This window comes from Bos grunniens, chromosome 15 (assembly GCF_055505025.1).
Source record: "Bos grunniens cultivar Pamir isolate PY7600 chromosome 15, Bosgru_T2T1.0, whole genome shotgun sequence".
NCBI lineage: Eukaryota > Metazoa > Chordata > Mammalia > Artiodactyla > Bovidae > Bos > Bos grunniens.
In genome coordinates, this window is record NC_141179.1 from 71,887,930 (window position 1) to 71,907,750 (window position 19,821).

At 37.9% G+C, this 19,821-nt stretch overlaps 1 protein-coding gene across 4 annotated transcripts in view; it reads right to left on the reverse strand.

The window, feature by feature from the left end:
- The window catches only part of LRRC4C (leucine rich repeat containing 4C), a 1,485,185-nt gene that overhangs the window by 938,923 nt on the left and 526,441 nt on the right, over positions 1 to 19,821 (reverse strand). The window contains exon 3 of one of the 4 annotated variants that reach the window (XR_015141674.1): positions 12,891 to 13,075. The exons of the other annotated variants lie outside the window; for them this stretch is intronic. The gene's annotated coding sequence lies outside the window, so the exon portion shown is untranslated. Of the gene's footprint in view, positions 1 to 12,890; positions 13,076 to 19,821 lie in introns of those variants that run through there. 4 annotated transcript variants of the gene reach the window in all.

Consider the following 19,821-nt stretch of genomic DNA (forward strand, 5'->3'; position numbering starts at 1 on the left):
CTTCCGTATAGAAGGAGTGATGCATCTGTAAGTGGAAGAATGCCTAGGACTATCAGCCAACACCCAAAGTGAGAGAAGGCAAAGAAAGATTTTTTTTCCCCTAGAGCTGTCAAGAGAGAGCATGTCCTGCAAAAAAAAACTGGATTTTGGACTTGGCACCCCACTCCAGTACTCTTGCCTGGAAAATCCCATGGACGGAGGAGCCTGGTAGGCTGCAGTCCATGGGGTCGTGAAGAGTCGGACATGACTGAGCGACTTCCCTTTCACTTTTCACTTTCATGCATTGGAGAAGGAAATGGCAACCCACTCCAGTGTTCTTGCCTGGAGAATCCCAGGGACGGTGGAGCCTGATGGGCTGCTGTCTGTGGGGTCGCACAGAGTCGGAAAGGACTGAAGCGATTTAGCAGCAGCAGCAGCAGCCTTCATACTTGTGAAATACAGAGTGTTTATTACTTTGTTACAGCAGCCCTGGGAAACGAACACCATTCCAATACTCACTTGATATTCCTTAGTCACCTAGGTTGCCTTACTAGGTTCTGGAGTCTTTTGACTGTCTTGTCCTTTAGATGAATTTTGTGCCGTCAGCTTGTTTTTATGATTTATGTTCCTCCACTATTTAGGTAAGAAAAATCATTTAGAACATGGCATTTTAAGGCTTCCCTGGTGGCTCAGCAGTAAAGACTCCTCCTGCCAGTGCAGGAGATGCAGGTTCCATCCATGGGTCAGGAAGATCCCCTGGAGGAGGGCATGGCAACCCACTCAAGTATTCTTGCCCGGAAATTCCCATGGACAGAGGAGCCTGGCAGGCTACAGTCAATGGGGTCGCAAAGAGTCGGACACAACTTAGTGACTAAATAATACCTTTACAATAAGGAGTGAAAATTTACAGACATTCAAATACTGAAGTCAGACTGCTTTTTTATAGGCAAAGCCTTGGGGTAATTTTGTGTAAAAAGAACAAGAAAGTGTGGCTGATTTGGCAACAAAGGATATACCAAGAAGGGAAATCTCTGGGGAACAATGCTTTGCCTGACAAGTTCCCCAAAAGAGATGTAACAACCGTTTTTAAGGTACAATTATATATTGGCCAGATTCTTTACTAAGACTATATTGTTAAATAAGGCATGCAAATTGGCATTATTGAGAGACGTCAGAAAATAGACAAAGGGTGATCACTTCATTAGGAGTTTACTCTGGCCCCTTTCCCATGGCTCTTCACATGGCTATGGCTACAGATGCCATTGCCACCTTGTAGAGATCCAATGAGCATATTGAAAATACAGTTACAGGCTGACTCTTGGGAATGAAAGATAACATTGCCAGATGAGTCCTGGATGTTCCTACTTCATCAGATGGTAGGATCAAAAATACTGGAACTGGAAGGAAGGAAAGATACCATGGAAATAGCATGAAATGGACAGTTAGAAGCTGAGAATTTTAGTTCTGTCTCCATTTGCTACTGACTTGATGGAGTGATTTGAACTTTCTGGGGCCTAGGAAAGTTACCTGTATATGCTGTGAATAAAACAGCATTCTGTTCCATTTCACGAGTATCTAACAAGAGAAAATACTTGATATTGATTTATAAACTATATATTAAATATATGACTTACTTGTTATTTTTGTTGTTAATATCATTATCACCACCATCATCATCATCATTACTGCTTCATGGATATTGACCCGATGGGAGTTAACACCTTAATTTGTTAATGTTCATCTGAAATTTGCAGATGAGGTTTTTTTCAGAGCTGAATAAAACTAAACAAATATATCATTACATCTTTTGATAATGGTCAGCTAAATACAAACGTTAGTTGTTTTGGTATTCTGTAGTCAGTTGGCTCATTCAATCTAAATTACTAAGCTGATTCTGCAAACTTGCTATTGCTTATTTTTTGTTGTTGGGATTTTCACTAGCAATTAAATACATAGAAACTGTGCTACTTTAAAAGGAGAAAGCAGTAGTTGCTGCTACCCTAAGCTTTTAAGACAGGAAAAGCTGGTTATTGTAGAAATATTGTACAGCATGTACAATATACATTTTTAACATGCCAGAGAAATCAGGCATGTGATGCAAATTTATGAATTTATGACAGTTTTCCTTGTGACATATTTATGATAATTTTCCTTGGGCCATGCAGTAGTCACAGAGTCACAAAGCCCAGGTCTCAAGCTATACTCACCATTTGCTAGCTAAATAACCTTGTTGACTCATTATCTGAGAGCTTCAATTTTACATTTGAAAGTAATGGATAACTCTCATGCTGTTTTTTGTTTTTTGTTTTTTGTTTTTTGAGGCTAAGTAAAACAATGCAGGTAAAAATGTTTTGTAGGCTTCGAGTTCCATAGTTCCCAGAGTTTTGTCTGGGCTCAGAGCTCTTTCGAGTCTTTGATAGGATAACATGATGTTACAGATTCTTTACTCTCTGAGCCACCCTGGTGGCTGAATCTGTCTGCAATGCAAGAGACCCCCGGATTCAAGCCGATCCCTGGGTCAGGAAGATCCCTTGGAGAAGGAAATGGCTATTCACACCAGTATTCTTGCCTGAGAAATGCCATGGACACAGGAGCCTGGCAGGCTACAGTCCACGGTGTTACAAAGAGTTGGACATGACTAAGCAACTAAGCACACATAGAAGATGCACTGGGCTTATGTTCGAATATGAACTTGAAGGCCCATACATTTCATCATAATATTTTACAATTTTAATCGTTTGCATGTGTAGAGATTATTCATGCTCAAAAAGTGTTTTCTAATTTTTTTTATGTGAATGTACTTGTACTACAAATCTGTGAAGCCAAGCAAGATATAAGATGAACAACCAGCCTGGTTTGCCTGGGAATGAGAGAGATTAGACCCTCGGTGGGACTTTGAATGTTAAAACCAGGGAAAGTTCTGGTGAACTGGAACAAGTTATTTACCATAAAAAGAAGGTCATTTCCACTTTATAGATGAAGAGGCCAGGATAAAGCCACACAGCCAGCAGTGGCAGAGTCAAAGCTTTGATTGCCATTTTCTGACTCAAGGTCTAAGCACACAATTGGTCACATGACCAGCAATAACTTATTTTAGTAAAGTGGGATAACCTTAAGTGACTTGGTGCTAAATGAATGTCATCATGTGACATAATAGACTAGAACAATAATCTAGCTTTTCAAGTCAGAGCAAATATTAACATTTAAATAGCTAATTCCTGTGCTCACTTGATTTTTCTCATTCTTTTTTAACGGCTAACAGAGAATGAACATCTCAGGAGTGTACCAGTTCTACGAGAATTAAAAATACTCATTTTTCTTTGCTATCACACTATAAAAATACGTTATTTTACCTGCAGTCAATAAAACGGATGTAATAACAACTTGTTACTGAAAGACATTTTTATACAATCTTTAGGGATTTATGCCAGTGAAGGCATGCAGATGTATTTTAGGAAAGCAGTCTGAAATTTTATTGATGTTATTTAAATTTGAGAAAAAAATAGCAAAGGTGTTAAAGTGGGAAGTAAAATTCTTAGGCAGGTCCTATTGCATATTTAAAATCAATAGTGCCACTGAATACATTAGGGAAATTGGTCACAGAAATAGTCTGTTAAGAAGGTACTAAATACTAAATACTCAGAATAGCCATAGCTGTATCTCTACACTAGGGCAAGGCAGAGAACTGAAAATAACAGGAAAAAAAAAAAACTTTGCACACTCTTCTTTCTCCTGGAACATCCCCTTGGAGTGATTTCTAATCAAAGGGAACTAGAAACTTGAGTCTCTTCCTCCTTATAAGTGTTCCAGAATCTCTAGCTCGCAAATGCAATCTACATTTTCAAAGAGAGAAGGAGAAGCTGTAGATGGAAAACCATTTACATAAAGAGAAAAACAGTCTAGAAAAACAAAAAAAAAGCACACATCCATCTCAGTACAGTAAAAGAGAGAGAGACTATTAACTCATACGATTAACATCATGACAGTTTCTCCTAAACAATAAGGAGAAATCATACAGAGGCTTCACATATTTCTGTATCTCATATCACCTTAGGTAGGAGTGAAGATGTAACTATTAAGCACCTACTATTTAGCACATGGAACTCTGCTCAGTGTTATGTGGCAGCCTGGAGGGGGGTTTGAGAGGAGAATGAGTACATGTATATGCATGGCTGAGTCCCTTCACAGTTCACTGAAACTATCACAGTTTTGTTAATTGGCTATAATCCAATACAAAATAAAAAGTTTAAATAAAAATACAAAAGCTGAAAAAAATACAATGTTTTATTTACCAAAAAAAAAAAAAGATGGAAAATTTTAGAGATGACTCAGATATGGCTCTACTTGGTAGCGGGGGTGCTTATGAGAATGGGAAAACATGTCTTTCTACATTAGCACATAATATATATCACATAACTACTAGAAAAAAGAAGAGGAGTAAAACTGGACTTAATTACTTTTTCAATCACACATGAAAAATATTTCTGTGAATATATATCTTCCGTTTTCTGATCGTGCTACAAATAGGTCTTTAGTCCTTTTTCCATTGTACTTTTCATAACATCACAATTCTCAGAAGGAATTATGAGAGCACTGCTCAGTAGCGAACTCTAGAAGACGTGAGGCTAGCTCAGCCTTGAGAAGGTTGAGGCCACCCTCTGTCTATTCACTTTAACAATGATGAATGAACACAGACAGGCTTTCATCACGGAGAGTCAGAGTTCATGCCGTAGCTTCCCTTAACCAGCTCACTCAGCTCTTTTATGAATGTGATCGTTACTGGAAGTACTTGTATTGTCCCCCCTGAATTGACTTTCTTCCAGAGAACGACATTTGCCCCCCAGAATTCTCCGGCATCAACTACATTAGGTGCCAAGGAATTAAACATGATGATAAAGCGTGGACATGTTTGAAAAAATAGGAATGGTTTTCAGCAATACCAAACTAACACAACTCAGAGAATATTTTAGCTAGATCAATCAAAGGAATTAATGAATAAAGCTGTCTATTTTGCAGTCCAGAGACAGAATCAGTTGACATCTGAGCCAGAATTCAAAACCAAGAGAAACTTTCAGTCTGCCTTCTACTGAGAACACTTCTTTCTTATGGTGAACAAGAGAACAAATACAAGTTCTTGTTCATGTTCCACTCCATTATTCATGAATATCTCTACATTTTGGACAGTCAGGCAATGCCCAAAGTACAGGAGCTGAACAAACACTGGAGTCACGATGCTTTCCCAGGCAACACTCTCACAGGCTTTGCTCCTTCCTCCCAGCCACAGATACCCTGGATTTCTGTTGTTCACACCTGATTGGGTGAGAAAAGGAGTTTTCATCCAATTTAAGGTTGGGATGCCCTTATTTTCACTTGTATCAACAGCAAAGCTTTTGATTGTATCCAAGGAACAGCTAGGAAATCACACTGCTGAGAAGCTTCACACTTAAATTACACACTGCGGATCAAGGGAAGAGAATAGTATTATTACTAAGAATCATTTGTTCATTTGTCCATTAACTGAACAGTTATCTTTTGTCACCTAGTAGGCACTGATCTAGGCAATGAGTTTAAAGAAATAAACTAAACAAACTCTTCTCATGGTTCTATATTCTATCATGGAGACACAGAGAAAAGAAATAAGATATATGTTATATAGTAAGTGTTAGAGGGGAAAGCAACAGGGAGTAAGAATTAATGAAGTGAAAACTGTCAGATGTTACAAGTGCTCTACATAGAATAATTCCAACATCCAAATTTACTAAGTAGATTACACACACACACACATACACACACATACACATACACACACACATATATGTGTACATATATCATATTACAGAGGAGGATATCTGATCTAAGAGAAACACTAATTTGCACAAGATTACATAAATAATTCACAGGGCTAGAATTAAAACTCTGGATTTTTACTCTGTCAAGGTCTAGAGTTAGCGTGACTTTTAATACAGCTATAGTATGTCTTCTTTAAATATAAATAGCCCTTAAAATGATTTTCAATTGCACAGGTCTGACACTGACTCCTCTAAGATTTGAGTTTAGCTAATTCCATAGATCAATGGCAGTAAAAGAGCTTGAAAACAAGTTTATTGATTATTTCTCCCATTAAAAAGACTGCAAGGGGGGGAAAGTATTTGTTATTTAACAAAAATAAGTTATAAAATGTTTCCTTGTCCCAACTAAAATACAAACAAGACCAAAAGTGACTCTTAAGAAAAAAAAAAAATTACATATATTCACTTTCTCCAGAGCAACTTGTTTTTGCAAATTTCTTATTATTGTCAATGAAACGCTTCTAGATGAGTGTCAGAAACTGCAAAGCACAGCTGAGAGAGAGCAGGCTTCTGCAGCTTATCCTTGGTAACACCTTTGAGGAGGTGGCAGGAACATACTTATTCCTCATGGTCTCTAGTTTTTCCTCAATACATCCCAAAAGATTGACCACATGGGACAGAGAGACACCTCATTCCGTTCTCTCCCTCCCTTCTTCAGCATCTGTGTTTTCTTTCTCCTTAATTATTCTGAGCAGAAACAACCCTTGGGAAAGCTGTGTAATTTCTTTCTTCTGTTGACACCTGACCCCACTCAGGCAGATGCCCCAGGTTCAGAACCTCTTCCTTTACTTGTCTTGGGACCAAAAGCTCTTTTCAGCAAGCTGCCAAAATGGTAAGGAGCTGGCAAACTGATAGCTGATCCCAAAGGGAGTGAAATGGAAGGTCAAAAATGTGTTGTTGTTGTGCAGTCCTTACGTCATGTCTCACTCTTTATGACTCCATGGGCTTAGCATGCCAGGCTCCTCTGTCCTTCACTATCTTCCAGAGTTTGCTCAGATTCATGTCCATTGAATTGGTGATACTATCTAACCATCTCATTTTCCGCTGACGTCTTATTTAACTTATATGCAGAGTACATCATGAGAAATGCAGGGCTGGAAGAAGCACAAGCTGGGATCAAGATTGCCGGGAGAAATATCAATAACCTCAGATATGCAGATGACACCACCCTTATGGCAGAAAGTGAAGAGGAACTCAAAAGCCTCTTGATGAAAGTGAAAGAGGAGAGTGAAAAGGTTGGCTTAAAGCTCAACATTCAGAAAATGAAGATCATGGCATCTGGTCCCATCACTTCATGGGAAATAGATGGGGAAACAGTGGAAACAGTGTCAGACTTTATTTTTTTAGGCTCCAAAATCACTGCAGATGGTGACTGCAGCCATGAAATTAAAAGACACTTACTCCTTGGAAAAAAAGTTATGACCAACCTAGATAGCATATTCAAAAGCAGAGACATTACTTTGCCAACAAAGGTCCGTCTAGTCAAGGCTATGGTTTTTCCTGTGGTCATGTATGGAAGCAAGAATTGGACTGTGAAGAAAGCCGAGTGCTGAAGAATTGATGCTTTTGAACTGTGGTGTTGGAGAAGACTCTTGAGAGTCCCTTGGACTGCAAGGAGATCCAACCAGTCCATTCTGAAGGAGATCAGCCCTGGGATTTCTTTGGAAGGAATGATGCTAAAGCTGAAACTCCAGTACTTTGGCCACCTCATGTGAAGAGTTGACTCATTGGAAAAGACTCTGATGCTGGGAGGGATTGGGGGCAGGAGGAGAAGGGGATGACAGAGGATGAGATGGCTGGATGGCATCACCGACTAGATGGACGTCAGTTTGAGTGAACTCTGGGAGATGGTGATGGACAGGAAGGCCTGGCATGCTGCGATTCATGGGGTCGCGAAGAGTCAGACATGACTGAGTGAGTGAACTGAACTGAACTTCTCCTTTTGCCTTCAATCTTTCCCAGCATCAGGGTGTTTTCCAATAAGCTGGCTCTTCACATCAGGTGGCCAAAATATTAAAGCTTCAGCTTCACCACCACAATCTAAGCAACAACTTTGTCTCAACTGGACCACCAGAGTGGGGTCCGATCTGAATCCATTCTCAGTGCTTATTTGATATTCAGGTATCATTATACACAGTAAAATTCTCCCATTTCCCAGGTGTACACACCTATAAATGTTCACAAAATAATACAGTCAAGGTATTAAATATTTCCATCCATCCTCCAAATCATCTATGGTGCCTTTGTGGTTGATCCCCTTAACCCCTGGCAACTACTGGACTGATAATTTTCCCCTTTCTAACGTGTCCTATAAATGGAATTACATAGTTTGACCAAAAAGTTCATTCAGGTTCATTTCTGTAAAATACCACAGTACAGTAGACAGTAAGTTAAATCCTGCTAATCCTTTGCTTAAAACATTCTGAAGATTTCTCAGTGAATGGAACACTCACTCCTCGGCAGAGTTTACAGACCCTACTGCTGTGGGCTAAATCGTGTTCCCCAAAGGGTCCATTGAAACACTAATCCCTTGTTAAGTGGGAACGTGATCTTATTTGGAAACATAGTCTTCGTAAATGTAATTAAGATGCAAATTAGGATTGGGTCATCCTGGAACAGAGGGGACCCTTACTCCAATACAACGAGAGTCCTTATAAAAAGAGAAGAGACACAGAGATAGACACCCAGAGGGAACACAGAGGCAGAGAGGGTGTGATGAAGAAGTCAGGGAATACCAAGGACTTCCAGCAATTCCCCAAAGCTAGGCGAGACAGCATGACCCTGCCGTCATCCTGATTTCAGACTTTTTGCCTCCAGAAATATAAGAAAATAAGTATCTATTGTTTTAGACACTTTTACCACCCAGTTTCCCACCCAGTTCATGGTGCTCAGTTCTAGCAGCTACAGATAACTATTAATAACACAGTACTATACCTGCCTACCTGCCTAATCCCTCCGGATTCTTTACTTCCCATTCTTGGGGACTCCCTAGCTAAGGAGCCTGGTAGGCTGCAGTCCATGGGGTCGCTAGAGTGGGACATGACTGAACGACTTCACTTTCGCTTTTCACTTTCATGCACTGGAGAAGGAAATGGCAACCCACTCCAGTGTTCTTGCCTGGAGAATCCCAGGGATGGGGAAGCCTGGTGGGCTGCCGTCTATGGGGTCACACAGAGTCGGACACGACTGAAGCGACTTAGCAGCAGCAGCAGCAGCAGCTGTGGGACTTCCTCAGCTATTCAAATGGAGGGCAGGGACAGCCTTCCTCCTCAGATGCTTCACAGGGGCTGTCTTCTCTCTCAGGGACATTCTTTCCTCTATTTCTCTGCCTGGTTAAAATCCTACTCATCTGTCAGGGCTCAGCTGAAATGTCATTTTCTCTGAAAAGAATTCCTTGATCCCCTCAAATAAACTAGGCTGCTTTGCAGTGTTCTCTGACCTTTTCCTTTGCAGCATTCATTTCAATTCATAATTATATAAATTATCTTTGTTGACTTATTTATTTACCATTTGTTCTCTCATAATAAATCATAAGCTGTGACGACCAGACCCATCTTGTTTTGTCCCCTCTGGTGTGTTTGTGGGTGTGTGTATATGTGTGTATTTGATTATGAAAATTTAATTAATAATCTCTAGCTTATATTCCTGGGGAGAAAATTCTTTAAAAAAAAAAAAAGAGAGAGAGAAAAAGGAAAACCTGAACATTGAGTTTCTCTTACTTCAAATACTATAGCCACCCCCATCCTGGTTCTAAAATGCTCTTTTTTCTCTGTTCTAGTAATGCAAGCAAAAAGAAAAACAAACAAGATCCTACCTTAGGCTCCTTTAACATTGCTGGGGCAGAGTGGAATATTTCAAAGACTTTACCAAACCCTAAGGGAATACAAGGTTTTAATACTTTTTGAGAATAAGTTGATACACAAACATCTCAAGTCATCTACCGTTCAATTCAAATCTATCCTATAACTCTCACTCCAGGTATTTTATCTCCAGAAATATCCTGCAGGAACTCCTATTTTGACATGATGATAACACTAGTTTCTTTCAGATAAAGAAACATATTTCCATATGTCACATACCAAGGACTAGTCCTTAAAGTCCTTGCTTTCTGTCTGAGAAACAGAATTTGTTTCTAGGTGTATGACCTCAAGTATTCTTTCATAAAAGAGCCCCTTCCCATAACCTTCTACATGCACAAAGGTGCCACATTCACTCTGTGTAACAAATTCTATGACAAACTCATAACCACATCATAAACAGAGACTCTTTTAAACAACACATTCATGTATTCCCTCAAAAAGGCTTGCTTGCATCAATATTTTCCACTGAAAAGTTTGAAAGAAAATCAACTTTTTTTTTTCCATTTTTGATCTCCATGGTGCCAGTTCAGTGCCATAATATGTATTTAGATAATCCATGTTGACTGAATCAATATTCACTCTATGTTATCTTAGCTGTCTACAGGAATGGCTTCCTGAGCACTTGTGCTAACTTTTCTTTTATGAGCTTAGAACTTTATTGGTGTATATCTAACTGAACTGAAAGCAATTCCCCTTTCTGAATATACATAATGTATAGAAATATACATGTACATAGGATACATAGAAGCAGACTGTTGAGAGAACACTGTTTGACATTAGGCACTGAGAGCCTTAGCTTGTTACCTGTATGGTAAAGCAAACCTTTAATCTGAGTACAATATTAATCAAGTGCTCCGGAAGTACCTGGGTCACAGGTAAGCAAGGGCAATCACCCTCTATGCCAAACTTGGAGCTGGTTAGATCAAGTGTTCTGAGGACGGCAAGAGGTCCATGATGTGCTCTGGACTCTATTTCAGAGCACATCTCAGGTCACAGATGGTACATCATTATGTGAATTAGATCTGTATCAAGTCATCAGGCCTTTGGCTAGTACCAAGAGAAAAGAAACCTCAGGTATAATAGTACCCATCATCTTAGCATCCGAGGACAAAATGTGTTTTTGTACATGTGTATAACCTGTCAGTGGTCACCCTGCTCTGGCCTGGGTCCGAAATAATGGACCTTTCAAAGGTTAGGAGGCAATGACATTTACAAAGCTACTGGAGAGATTTTTCTGCTGTGCCTCCAAAAACAGAAATACAACTCTTTCCCCGTCATCAACTTGATGACCTAGGAAAACACATTTTAGAAGCTATGCCTCAAAATGAGAACAGTCTTCTTTTGTCAGAGTGGGAAAATGATGATAAACTACAGAAGGCATGGGAAACTGACTTCTCTTTGAGTCAGGGGTTAGCACCACTGTACTTTCTCTCAGGAATTACTATGACTTCTGTGTCTGTAGGTAAAAATCCAGATGGGGAAATGGATGACTCCAAAGTCATATATCCTTACTCTGTAGTACAACTCTATCAAACCTAAAATATATTTTGATTTTTTGAAAGGTAAAATAAATAGTAAGAAAAGAGACAGAGAGAAAAGCACTCTGAACAGTAGGAGACACAGTATCAAGTCTCTTCTCAACTTTTTACTAACCTGGCAGATGGAAGTTTAAAAACTGACAGATGTAAAACCAAGTATATCAATTATATGAATGAATTTAAATAGGAGGCAACTCTCCTATCATTGGTCAAACCAATATCTAACACTTTATAGTTAGATATAAAAAAAATTACAAAGATAAGAGAGGATCTGAAGGAAACATGAACAAAACAAAAAAGAAGGGCAGTGAAGTCACAAAATTACATCCAACATAAAAGAGCCAAGTGGGACAAAGGGTGATACGTTTAAATTGGAAAAGTTGATAAACTAAAATGAACATAAAATAATGAAGTGGTAAATGTTAGAAAAACATCCCTGTAAGTGTTTTATCAACTCAACAGAATAAAATTCTAAACAGAGCAGCTCCAGAAATTCTAGACATAAGGAGCTTAAGGACAGTAATAGAGTTGGATAAGAGAACCAGGGGAATATCTTAGAGTTGCCTGGTGGGTACAAGCTGTGTGCTTAGTCACTCAGTTGTGTTCGACTCTTAGGGACCCCACAGACTGTAGCTCACCAGGCTCTTCTGTCCATGGGATTTCCCAGGAAAGAACACTGGAGAGGGTTGCCACTTCCTCCTCCAGGGGATCTTACTGATCCAGGGATCAAACTCGAGTCTCTTATGTCTCCTGCATTGGCAGGCAGATTCTTTACCACTGTACCACCTGGGAAACACATTTTCAGAGTAGGCAGACTTAATTCAGACTGCAAGCTATAAAATTTTTTTTAAATGAGTATAGTTTTCTAAAAATGTTTTCAGTCACACAACACAGGATTGAGAGACTATTAATTGTTCACATTAAAAATCACTGTACTTATTTTCAGGGTTGTATGAGGGAGAGGAGACTGGTGGTTTGAACAGCAGAAAGAAAAATTGGAATTAAAAAAATAAACAAATACATTTAGGGATAACTTATTCTTTTGCCCTGAGACCAGATCTGCTGTTCAAGCCAAAATGACTGGCCATTCATCAGTTATTCCATCAGTTATTCTAGTGTATAGAGCACTTGACTTGAATTGACATAATTATAATTGGACAAGCCATTTTTTTTTCAGCTGAATTTGGATCAGTTCCTTAATTCTTCCGTTTTACTTTATGACTATCTTCCTTATCATCCATTTTTAGTAAAGTAGACAGTCCTCCCCGAAAGCCAAACTATTCCCTAATGTATTTACTATCTAAGTCAGGGTCCTGGCATATTCATTTTTTTTTTTAAGCTTTGTGTAAAGCTATAGGGTGTTAGCCAGAAGGCAAGCACAGGTATATGAATGAGATAGAAACAGTTTTGCATCCTGGTGAAGGATTAGGGAAGCAGATCAAATCAGCAAGAATGACCTGGATCATATTTTCAGGCCTGAGAAAAGTATGTTTACTTTTTAAAAGCAACATGAATTTTACCATGAAATCTTGGTCTTTATACTATGGGCCCCAAGCCAGATTAATCTTGCGTTTACTGTCAAAATAATAAAAGGAAATATATTGCTGAAACGTTTTAAGGATCATTTTAAACAATTCATAAGTATCAATATACTAAAGTCTCACCATGATCTTCTCTTTATCCCCACATCAATGAGGCACACACAGAGCTTACACAGCAAGTAGATGGTGATCCTGGCACTCATACAAGGCGCTTTAGCTTCTGTACTAACTGCCCTCCTCCTGGTATTCATTTGTAGATGTTTCTCCCATTTGCTCATATGTCACTCTGTGGGATGGGGCAATGTGGTCTATAGAAGAAGAAAAAAATTACTCTACCTTTTACAATTAGACATTATACTTGTTGTCAGCCAAGTGTTTGCAACACGGAAGACATTAAGTATTTTATTTAAAAAGTTAACAATCATGTCAAATATTTCTTTTGCACAAAAAAAGCCCAAGGTTGATTCAATAAGTTCACATCTCACCTAAGGTAGCAAGCAAGCATCTAGACTGAGGGAAGAAAAGAGGGAGAAAATCTTTCAAAGATGCCAGTTTAGCCTTGTCGTGTCATGTAATAGGGAGCTCAGAGCAATGCAAGTTTCCATGAGGAAGGCACTTGACCTTGGGAAAACAGCACTGACTGATACCAAAGGGATTAGCAAGTGTTCCATTTTCCCACTCTGTCTTCAATTACTTTGATGAGCAATTAAAATGCTAATTAAAAAACAATCTAAAACTTAGCACTCAGAAGGTTTGGAAATAATATACTCACGTGTTCTACCACACAGACAAATAATAAGGTCACCAAACAAAGAACAATCAGTAAAAAAGAGTTGAATTATCACAATAATGCTCAAGTTAAACTCTGTTTATGTGTTTACAAGGAGCATGTGATGGTGGTGGTTTAGTTGCTAAGTCCTGTCCAACTCTTTCGATCTCATGGACAGTAGCCCGCCAGGCTCCTCTGTTCATGGGATTCCCCAGGCAAGAATACTGGAGTAGGCTGCGGTTTCCTTCTCCACACAATGGTATGTGTAGACCATTATTCTCCAATGTGAATTAGCTTATTTATCATAACTTTCCTTAGGAAAACAACTTTTGTATTCAAATTGACAATCATAGATTCTAAGTACCTTCCTAAAGTAGGATAAGATTTAAATTAGTCTAGCTCAGAACAATTAATTAAAATATTGATAACTTAATTTGCCTAATGTTGTGGGGCATAGGGTTTTCATATTTCCCTCTAAATAACCTGGATGCTGGGTTTTTTGTCATTCATTCACAATCAATCTTTAGAGTGAATTGAAATAGTTTTCAATGATGTGTGTTTTCTTTTTTATTTGGTGTTTTCTTTTTTATTTGGTGCTGCCATAGCATTCAAGCACCACTGTAGTGATATTATTTACTTACAGTCTATACAACTTAGTATATTAATTACAAATCTAAGAAAGCATATATAATAGTTAACAGTGAGAACCATTAAAAAAAAATAGGCTGTATGAGGGAAGCAATTTTTCCTCCATATATGCCTGGAGGAGGAAATGGCAACCAAAGAGTCAGACATGACTTAGTGACCAAACAAGAACAAGAATGCCAGCTATATGCTATATGCCTAAGACCAAAAACTGTACTCAGCACAAGTAAAAGTGAAAGTGTTAGTGGCTCACAGAGGAGATGCTATTTGTTGCTGAAACAAATTCACATAATTTTGACCAAGTGTAATCTATAAGGAGCACCAGTCTTTAAAATGGAGCATCATCTGTTTTTTTTTATAATAAACTAATTAATAGAAATATAAATATTTAAATGTTTTCTAACCCACCTGGGCACTAACTCCAGTACATTTAAATAACCAAATAACAATCTAATTATCTAAAAAAAAAAATATATATATAGACTTTTGTGAGATGGAGCCAAACTCTTGAAAACATTTTCCTTCAAAACAGACTTTTGAAAAAAAATACTTTCTGTCTATGTTTCCTTCCATTTATCTGCAAAGGAATGGTCTTTCAAATTAAGTCAATTTTTCTCTGCTCCTGCCAATCAATTCCTGCTACTATTATTGCGATTCCTTTTCACTGGTCTCTTAACCCCAGTCTCACTCTATTTCAATTTCTTCTCTACAATGTCATCATCTGTTTTTATTCAATGGAAATGCTTATAGTATTTGAAATACACACTTAGACGTCTTTACAACAGAACCAAGTCCAAATTCTTTACCATACTATTCATTTTTTTTTTAATAGGATCTCAATTTTTCCTGCCTGTTTTGAGATTCTAGTTGCTAATAGGCTAAGTAGACCATTTTACCCTCAGGATCTTTGTTCATTATGGTCTCTTTTGCTATGCCTTTCTTCTTTTCCATGCATACTTAAATGTTACCTCATCTTTTGAACTGACAGTTACTTTCACACAAGTTGATTTATTTATGAGATTAAAAAAGATCCTCTGCTGATGTGACTAGAGCAGATCTGAAGTCCAAATGAGGTTATGAAAAAAGTTTATAATGTAACATGTTGTGAGAACTAGCATCACACATGTATTATATATGCATTTATGTGTAGTTATGTTCTTATGGAATAATAGTACTAAGACACATTTTATCACTGTACAGTCTCTTTTATCCTAAGTGAAAGTGTGAAAATGTTAGTAGCTCAGTCATGTCCAGTTCTTTGTGACTCCATGGGCTGTAGCCCACCAAGCTCCTCTTTCCATAGAATTCTCCAGGCAAGAATACTGGAGTGGGCAGCCATTCCCTTCTCCAGAGGATATTCCCAACCCAGGGATCAAACCTGCGTCTCCTGCATTGGCAGGCAGATTCTTTACTGTCTGAGCCACCAGGGAAGTCCCTAAAGAGATGTTAACTGGGAAATGATTTGCAAAATTGGCACGAAAGCCTATTTTTGGTAGTTCAATGTTACCCAAAACATTAAATTACATTACAACTGAAAAGACATGCTGACAAAGCAGCAGGTTTTGTACATCGGAGCATTTTTGCAGACCCCAGAGTAGAGGTTCCCAAATCAAATACCTGCAGGGAGTGTGCCTTCAGCATATGCATGCTGTAAGGCTGCCCATGGTAAGCTGTTCATATGCTTATGTAAGCATAACACCTGCCTCCTTTTATGTCCTTTAAAACACTGTGTGGGCCTATCAAACAGTCAAGCAAAATATATTTTGTGGAGTGTATTTCTCAACAACTGCAAATTTGCAATCTCTGATGTTAGGCTCATGGAGGCTGCTACCACTTCCAGCTTTCACTTTCTGAGCTACGTATGCTTCCTATTCAGAAAAAGCAGTGAGAATAATTTTGAATATAACTGTATTTGCAAATCATAATGATCAAATGATTTAATAGTAACACATAGTGTATTGGCTCATTTACCCTCATAATTAGACTAGCTCTGATAAGACTACCCCACAGCTTCTATCAGTGACTCAGTACAACAAACATTTATTAAGTATCCACTGTCTCTAGAAACGGTTTGGTCCTTGTGGATTAGAAAATAAATCAGACCCGATCTCTGTGTGTAAGATGCTTATAATGCAGTGGGGGAGACTATTGTAAACAGGTAATTTCAACATAGAAGCTTCTAGGTCATTATAAGTATTTAATATATGTTTGTGGGAAGAACATATGATGAAGTATGGATAGGGTGCCCTGGAATGCAATCCAAACATGGTAGAAAGAAAGGAATACAATGGTTTCCTGGGAGAGATGATTCCTGAGGACAAGTAGGGATTTGCCAAGCTAAGAATAAAACTTGGGTTATCAGAGGGGGTAAAAAGAGATGTAAAAGAAGCATCAAGAAACTAACTTAGTATGTAATTTTGTTACTCAGTGCTCATAAGTCTTTTTAAATTGCCACGTATCAAATAAGCTATAAACACATGCACAATTAATGTCTGTAATAAATAGCTATTAATATTGTTAATTTAAAATATGGAAAACATAGTGTAAAAGGTAGAGCTAGGCAGAAAACAATAGGACAGACTGAGACTTTCTAAAGTCTTCAGTTCATTGTTTTATATGCCGAGGTCTGCTAAGGATGTAGCTGTTCCTCAGGAGAATTGAATTGAAATACTGAACCTAAGGGAGAAAATAGGAGAGTCATTCAGTAAAAGCAGCCTCAAAAGGAATCCTCCAGGCTTCTGAAATGTTTTTGATCACGTTCAGGCCCGTATCATAACCCTCAATGATACCCTTAGGGACTGACCTTGTTTCGCTGCATCAAAAGACTAGATAGAGATGCAGGAGCAAGCTTTCTAGGATACAAAATGCTGTGTAAATCTCCAACCAAATGTCAGAGGATGTGCTAAAGTGACAATCACTACCTCTTTCTTACCCTCAAATGCCATCACAAGCACCAAGGCATGATTTGGTAACTAAATGATTAGACCCTCGGGGAAGCCTTTCAAATAGGAGACCTAGGTAAATTTCTTGCCTAAATGTTGTTGGCATAGAGTACTTGGAATAAGATATCAGAATAAAAGAGAAAGAAAAAATATGTATGTGCACGTGTGTGTGTGTGTATGTATATAGATGTTTCTGGGGTTATATATGTACATATATATATATATATATATAATAAACTCATATATATAAACTCAGATAAATTCATAAACTCATATAGAAATATATAAACTCAAATATATATAAATACATATATTCCCATAATTCTAAATTCTAAAACTCTCATTATATATGAAGCCAGCTATTAGGCTTAAATACACTTAAAAATGAATTTGCATTTCTAAAATTTTTCTGGCTTTGAAAAATCCTATGCTGTTCTCTTGCCTTTTACTTATCTCACTTTAATTAAGCCTGCTAAAGAAAATGTAAGACACACTGGCATAAATTACCAATGCAGAACTTTGTCCAACATATGACTCAAACCAAGTAGCTTTTAAGAAAAATCACGTTATTACTTTTCACAAGACTCTGTAGAGCTGAAGGACTCTCTACCTGAAGATGATGCTGTTGAAAATGATTAGTCAGTATTTGTATACTCTGCCTGAAGAGGCTAAAGGTCAAACAATGACCCACAGAGACTACAGAAGCCCTATCACTGTTACTGATAACAACACTGCCCCCTCCCTTTTACCTTCCCTTCAGATTACAAAGTCTTTTGGCTGTCAAAGTCTTTTGGCTCATATCACTTCATTCTATATGGCAAGCACCAGCGTAATGTTCATGCTATTGTGGCCATCTATTGGGTGGTGCTAGTAGTAAAGAGCCCCCATGCCAATGCAGAAGACTTAAGAGATATGTGTTCAATCCCTGGGTCTGGAAGATCCCCTTGAGAAGAAAATGCAACCCACTCCAGTATTCTCGCCTCCAGAATCTCATGGACAAAGGAGCCTGGTGGGCTATGGTCCTTAGGGTAGCAAAGAGTCGACAACTGAAGCGACTTAGCACACATTATATCCTTGCTAAACAGAAAAGATGATATTGAAGCTTTAGAGACTACAAAGGACTGCTTGGTACATTACTTCATCTAACCTACAAACCTACTATCTAGGGGTTATTATCAAACATGAGGAAAACACTGCTCAGGATTTAAATAACTTGACAAGCTTGTATATTCAGGTACTCTGGATGTAATACTCTACCCACTACAGCAGCTTGCCACAAAATTAGCTGTTCTGAGTTTCTTAATAACCTAAGTGTTCTCAGTAATGGGACATGTCGGGTGCTCACTCAGTCAGGTGGGAAGAGAAGAGAAAATTAAGACCAGGTACAATTGGGATTCTGACAATAATCAGCTCTAGAGATGCACCGCAGTTTCAAAGACTAGTCCAAGAAGCCAAATTCCAGAAAAAAGGAGCATAAGTGGTCTTAGCATTCATATCTAAGGAGACTACTCTGGTTATGGAAACGTGCCAGAGGCTGTCCCTGGTCAAAGGTGATACTTGTAAGTTGTACCCTCATAACTTTGATTACAAAAGCACATCAGGGTAAAGGACAAACTCCATGATTTTAAAAAAAAAATTCCCTTGTGGGTAAAATGTTCAAAGATTAGGTAGGTAGGTTGTCAGATCTCTGGTTAAACTGGGTATCAAGGAAGACCTCTTATTCCAGCAGGGAGCAAGGGAATAAACACGAGAAAAATAACCCAGACATAGGAGACACACAATGGAAGTTTTGGAGAAAGACACACCTCAATTGTCTTATAAGGAACTGTGAGTGCATTTTAGCACCAAAAATCCCAAGCCTTCAGCATGATATTTATTTCAGACCCTCTGCTGGGTCATGGATAAAATAACTCACACTTGATTCTGTTAAGACTCTATGGAGTTGAATCTTCAGGTTGAAGTAATAAATATCATGATTCTGAGAAGCAACTAAATCTGTTTCACTTTTCCTTCCCTATCCTGCAATTAACACCCACCTAACTATGTGCTCCCTAAGGGGGATTTGAAAATCTTATTTCAAACTGAAATTCCTTGTAAACCCTAAGAGAGAAAGGTTTAATTGAAACCTTCAACTGCTGTTAGTTTTTTTAAATCAATTTTTAAACATTTTCATTATGATGAAAATTATGTTACAAAATTTACAATATTGCTATTAATAGAATCTGTGAAATAGTTCATCATAATTTCCAAAAATAGTTCATTAATAGGTCTGACCAATGCCATTTTATAGTACAAATATTAAGTACTGAAAATATTTAGTTTATGAAGAAAACAGGTTTTTTTTTTTAATTTAATATATACTATAGATGCCACCCACTATTTAGTAATTAAAAATAGGAAAAAGAAAAATATGTGCTAATACACTGCAATGAGTTTTCACATCTGCATTATAATATATACTAGTTGTGGTTAATGCATTTGTTTTACTCATTTTAATTATTTACAGAGAAAATTCCACTCTGTTCATCAAAGTATACCATTAAGTTATCACCACACAGTCATAATCAAAATACAGGTAAGCACCATTTTGCATAAACACTGACATTTTATGAAGCCAATTCTCTGTCCTTTGGATTAGGGGGAAAAAAATGTGCATTTACTTGATACTATGAAATGTTACCAGCTCACTTTTTAAAAG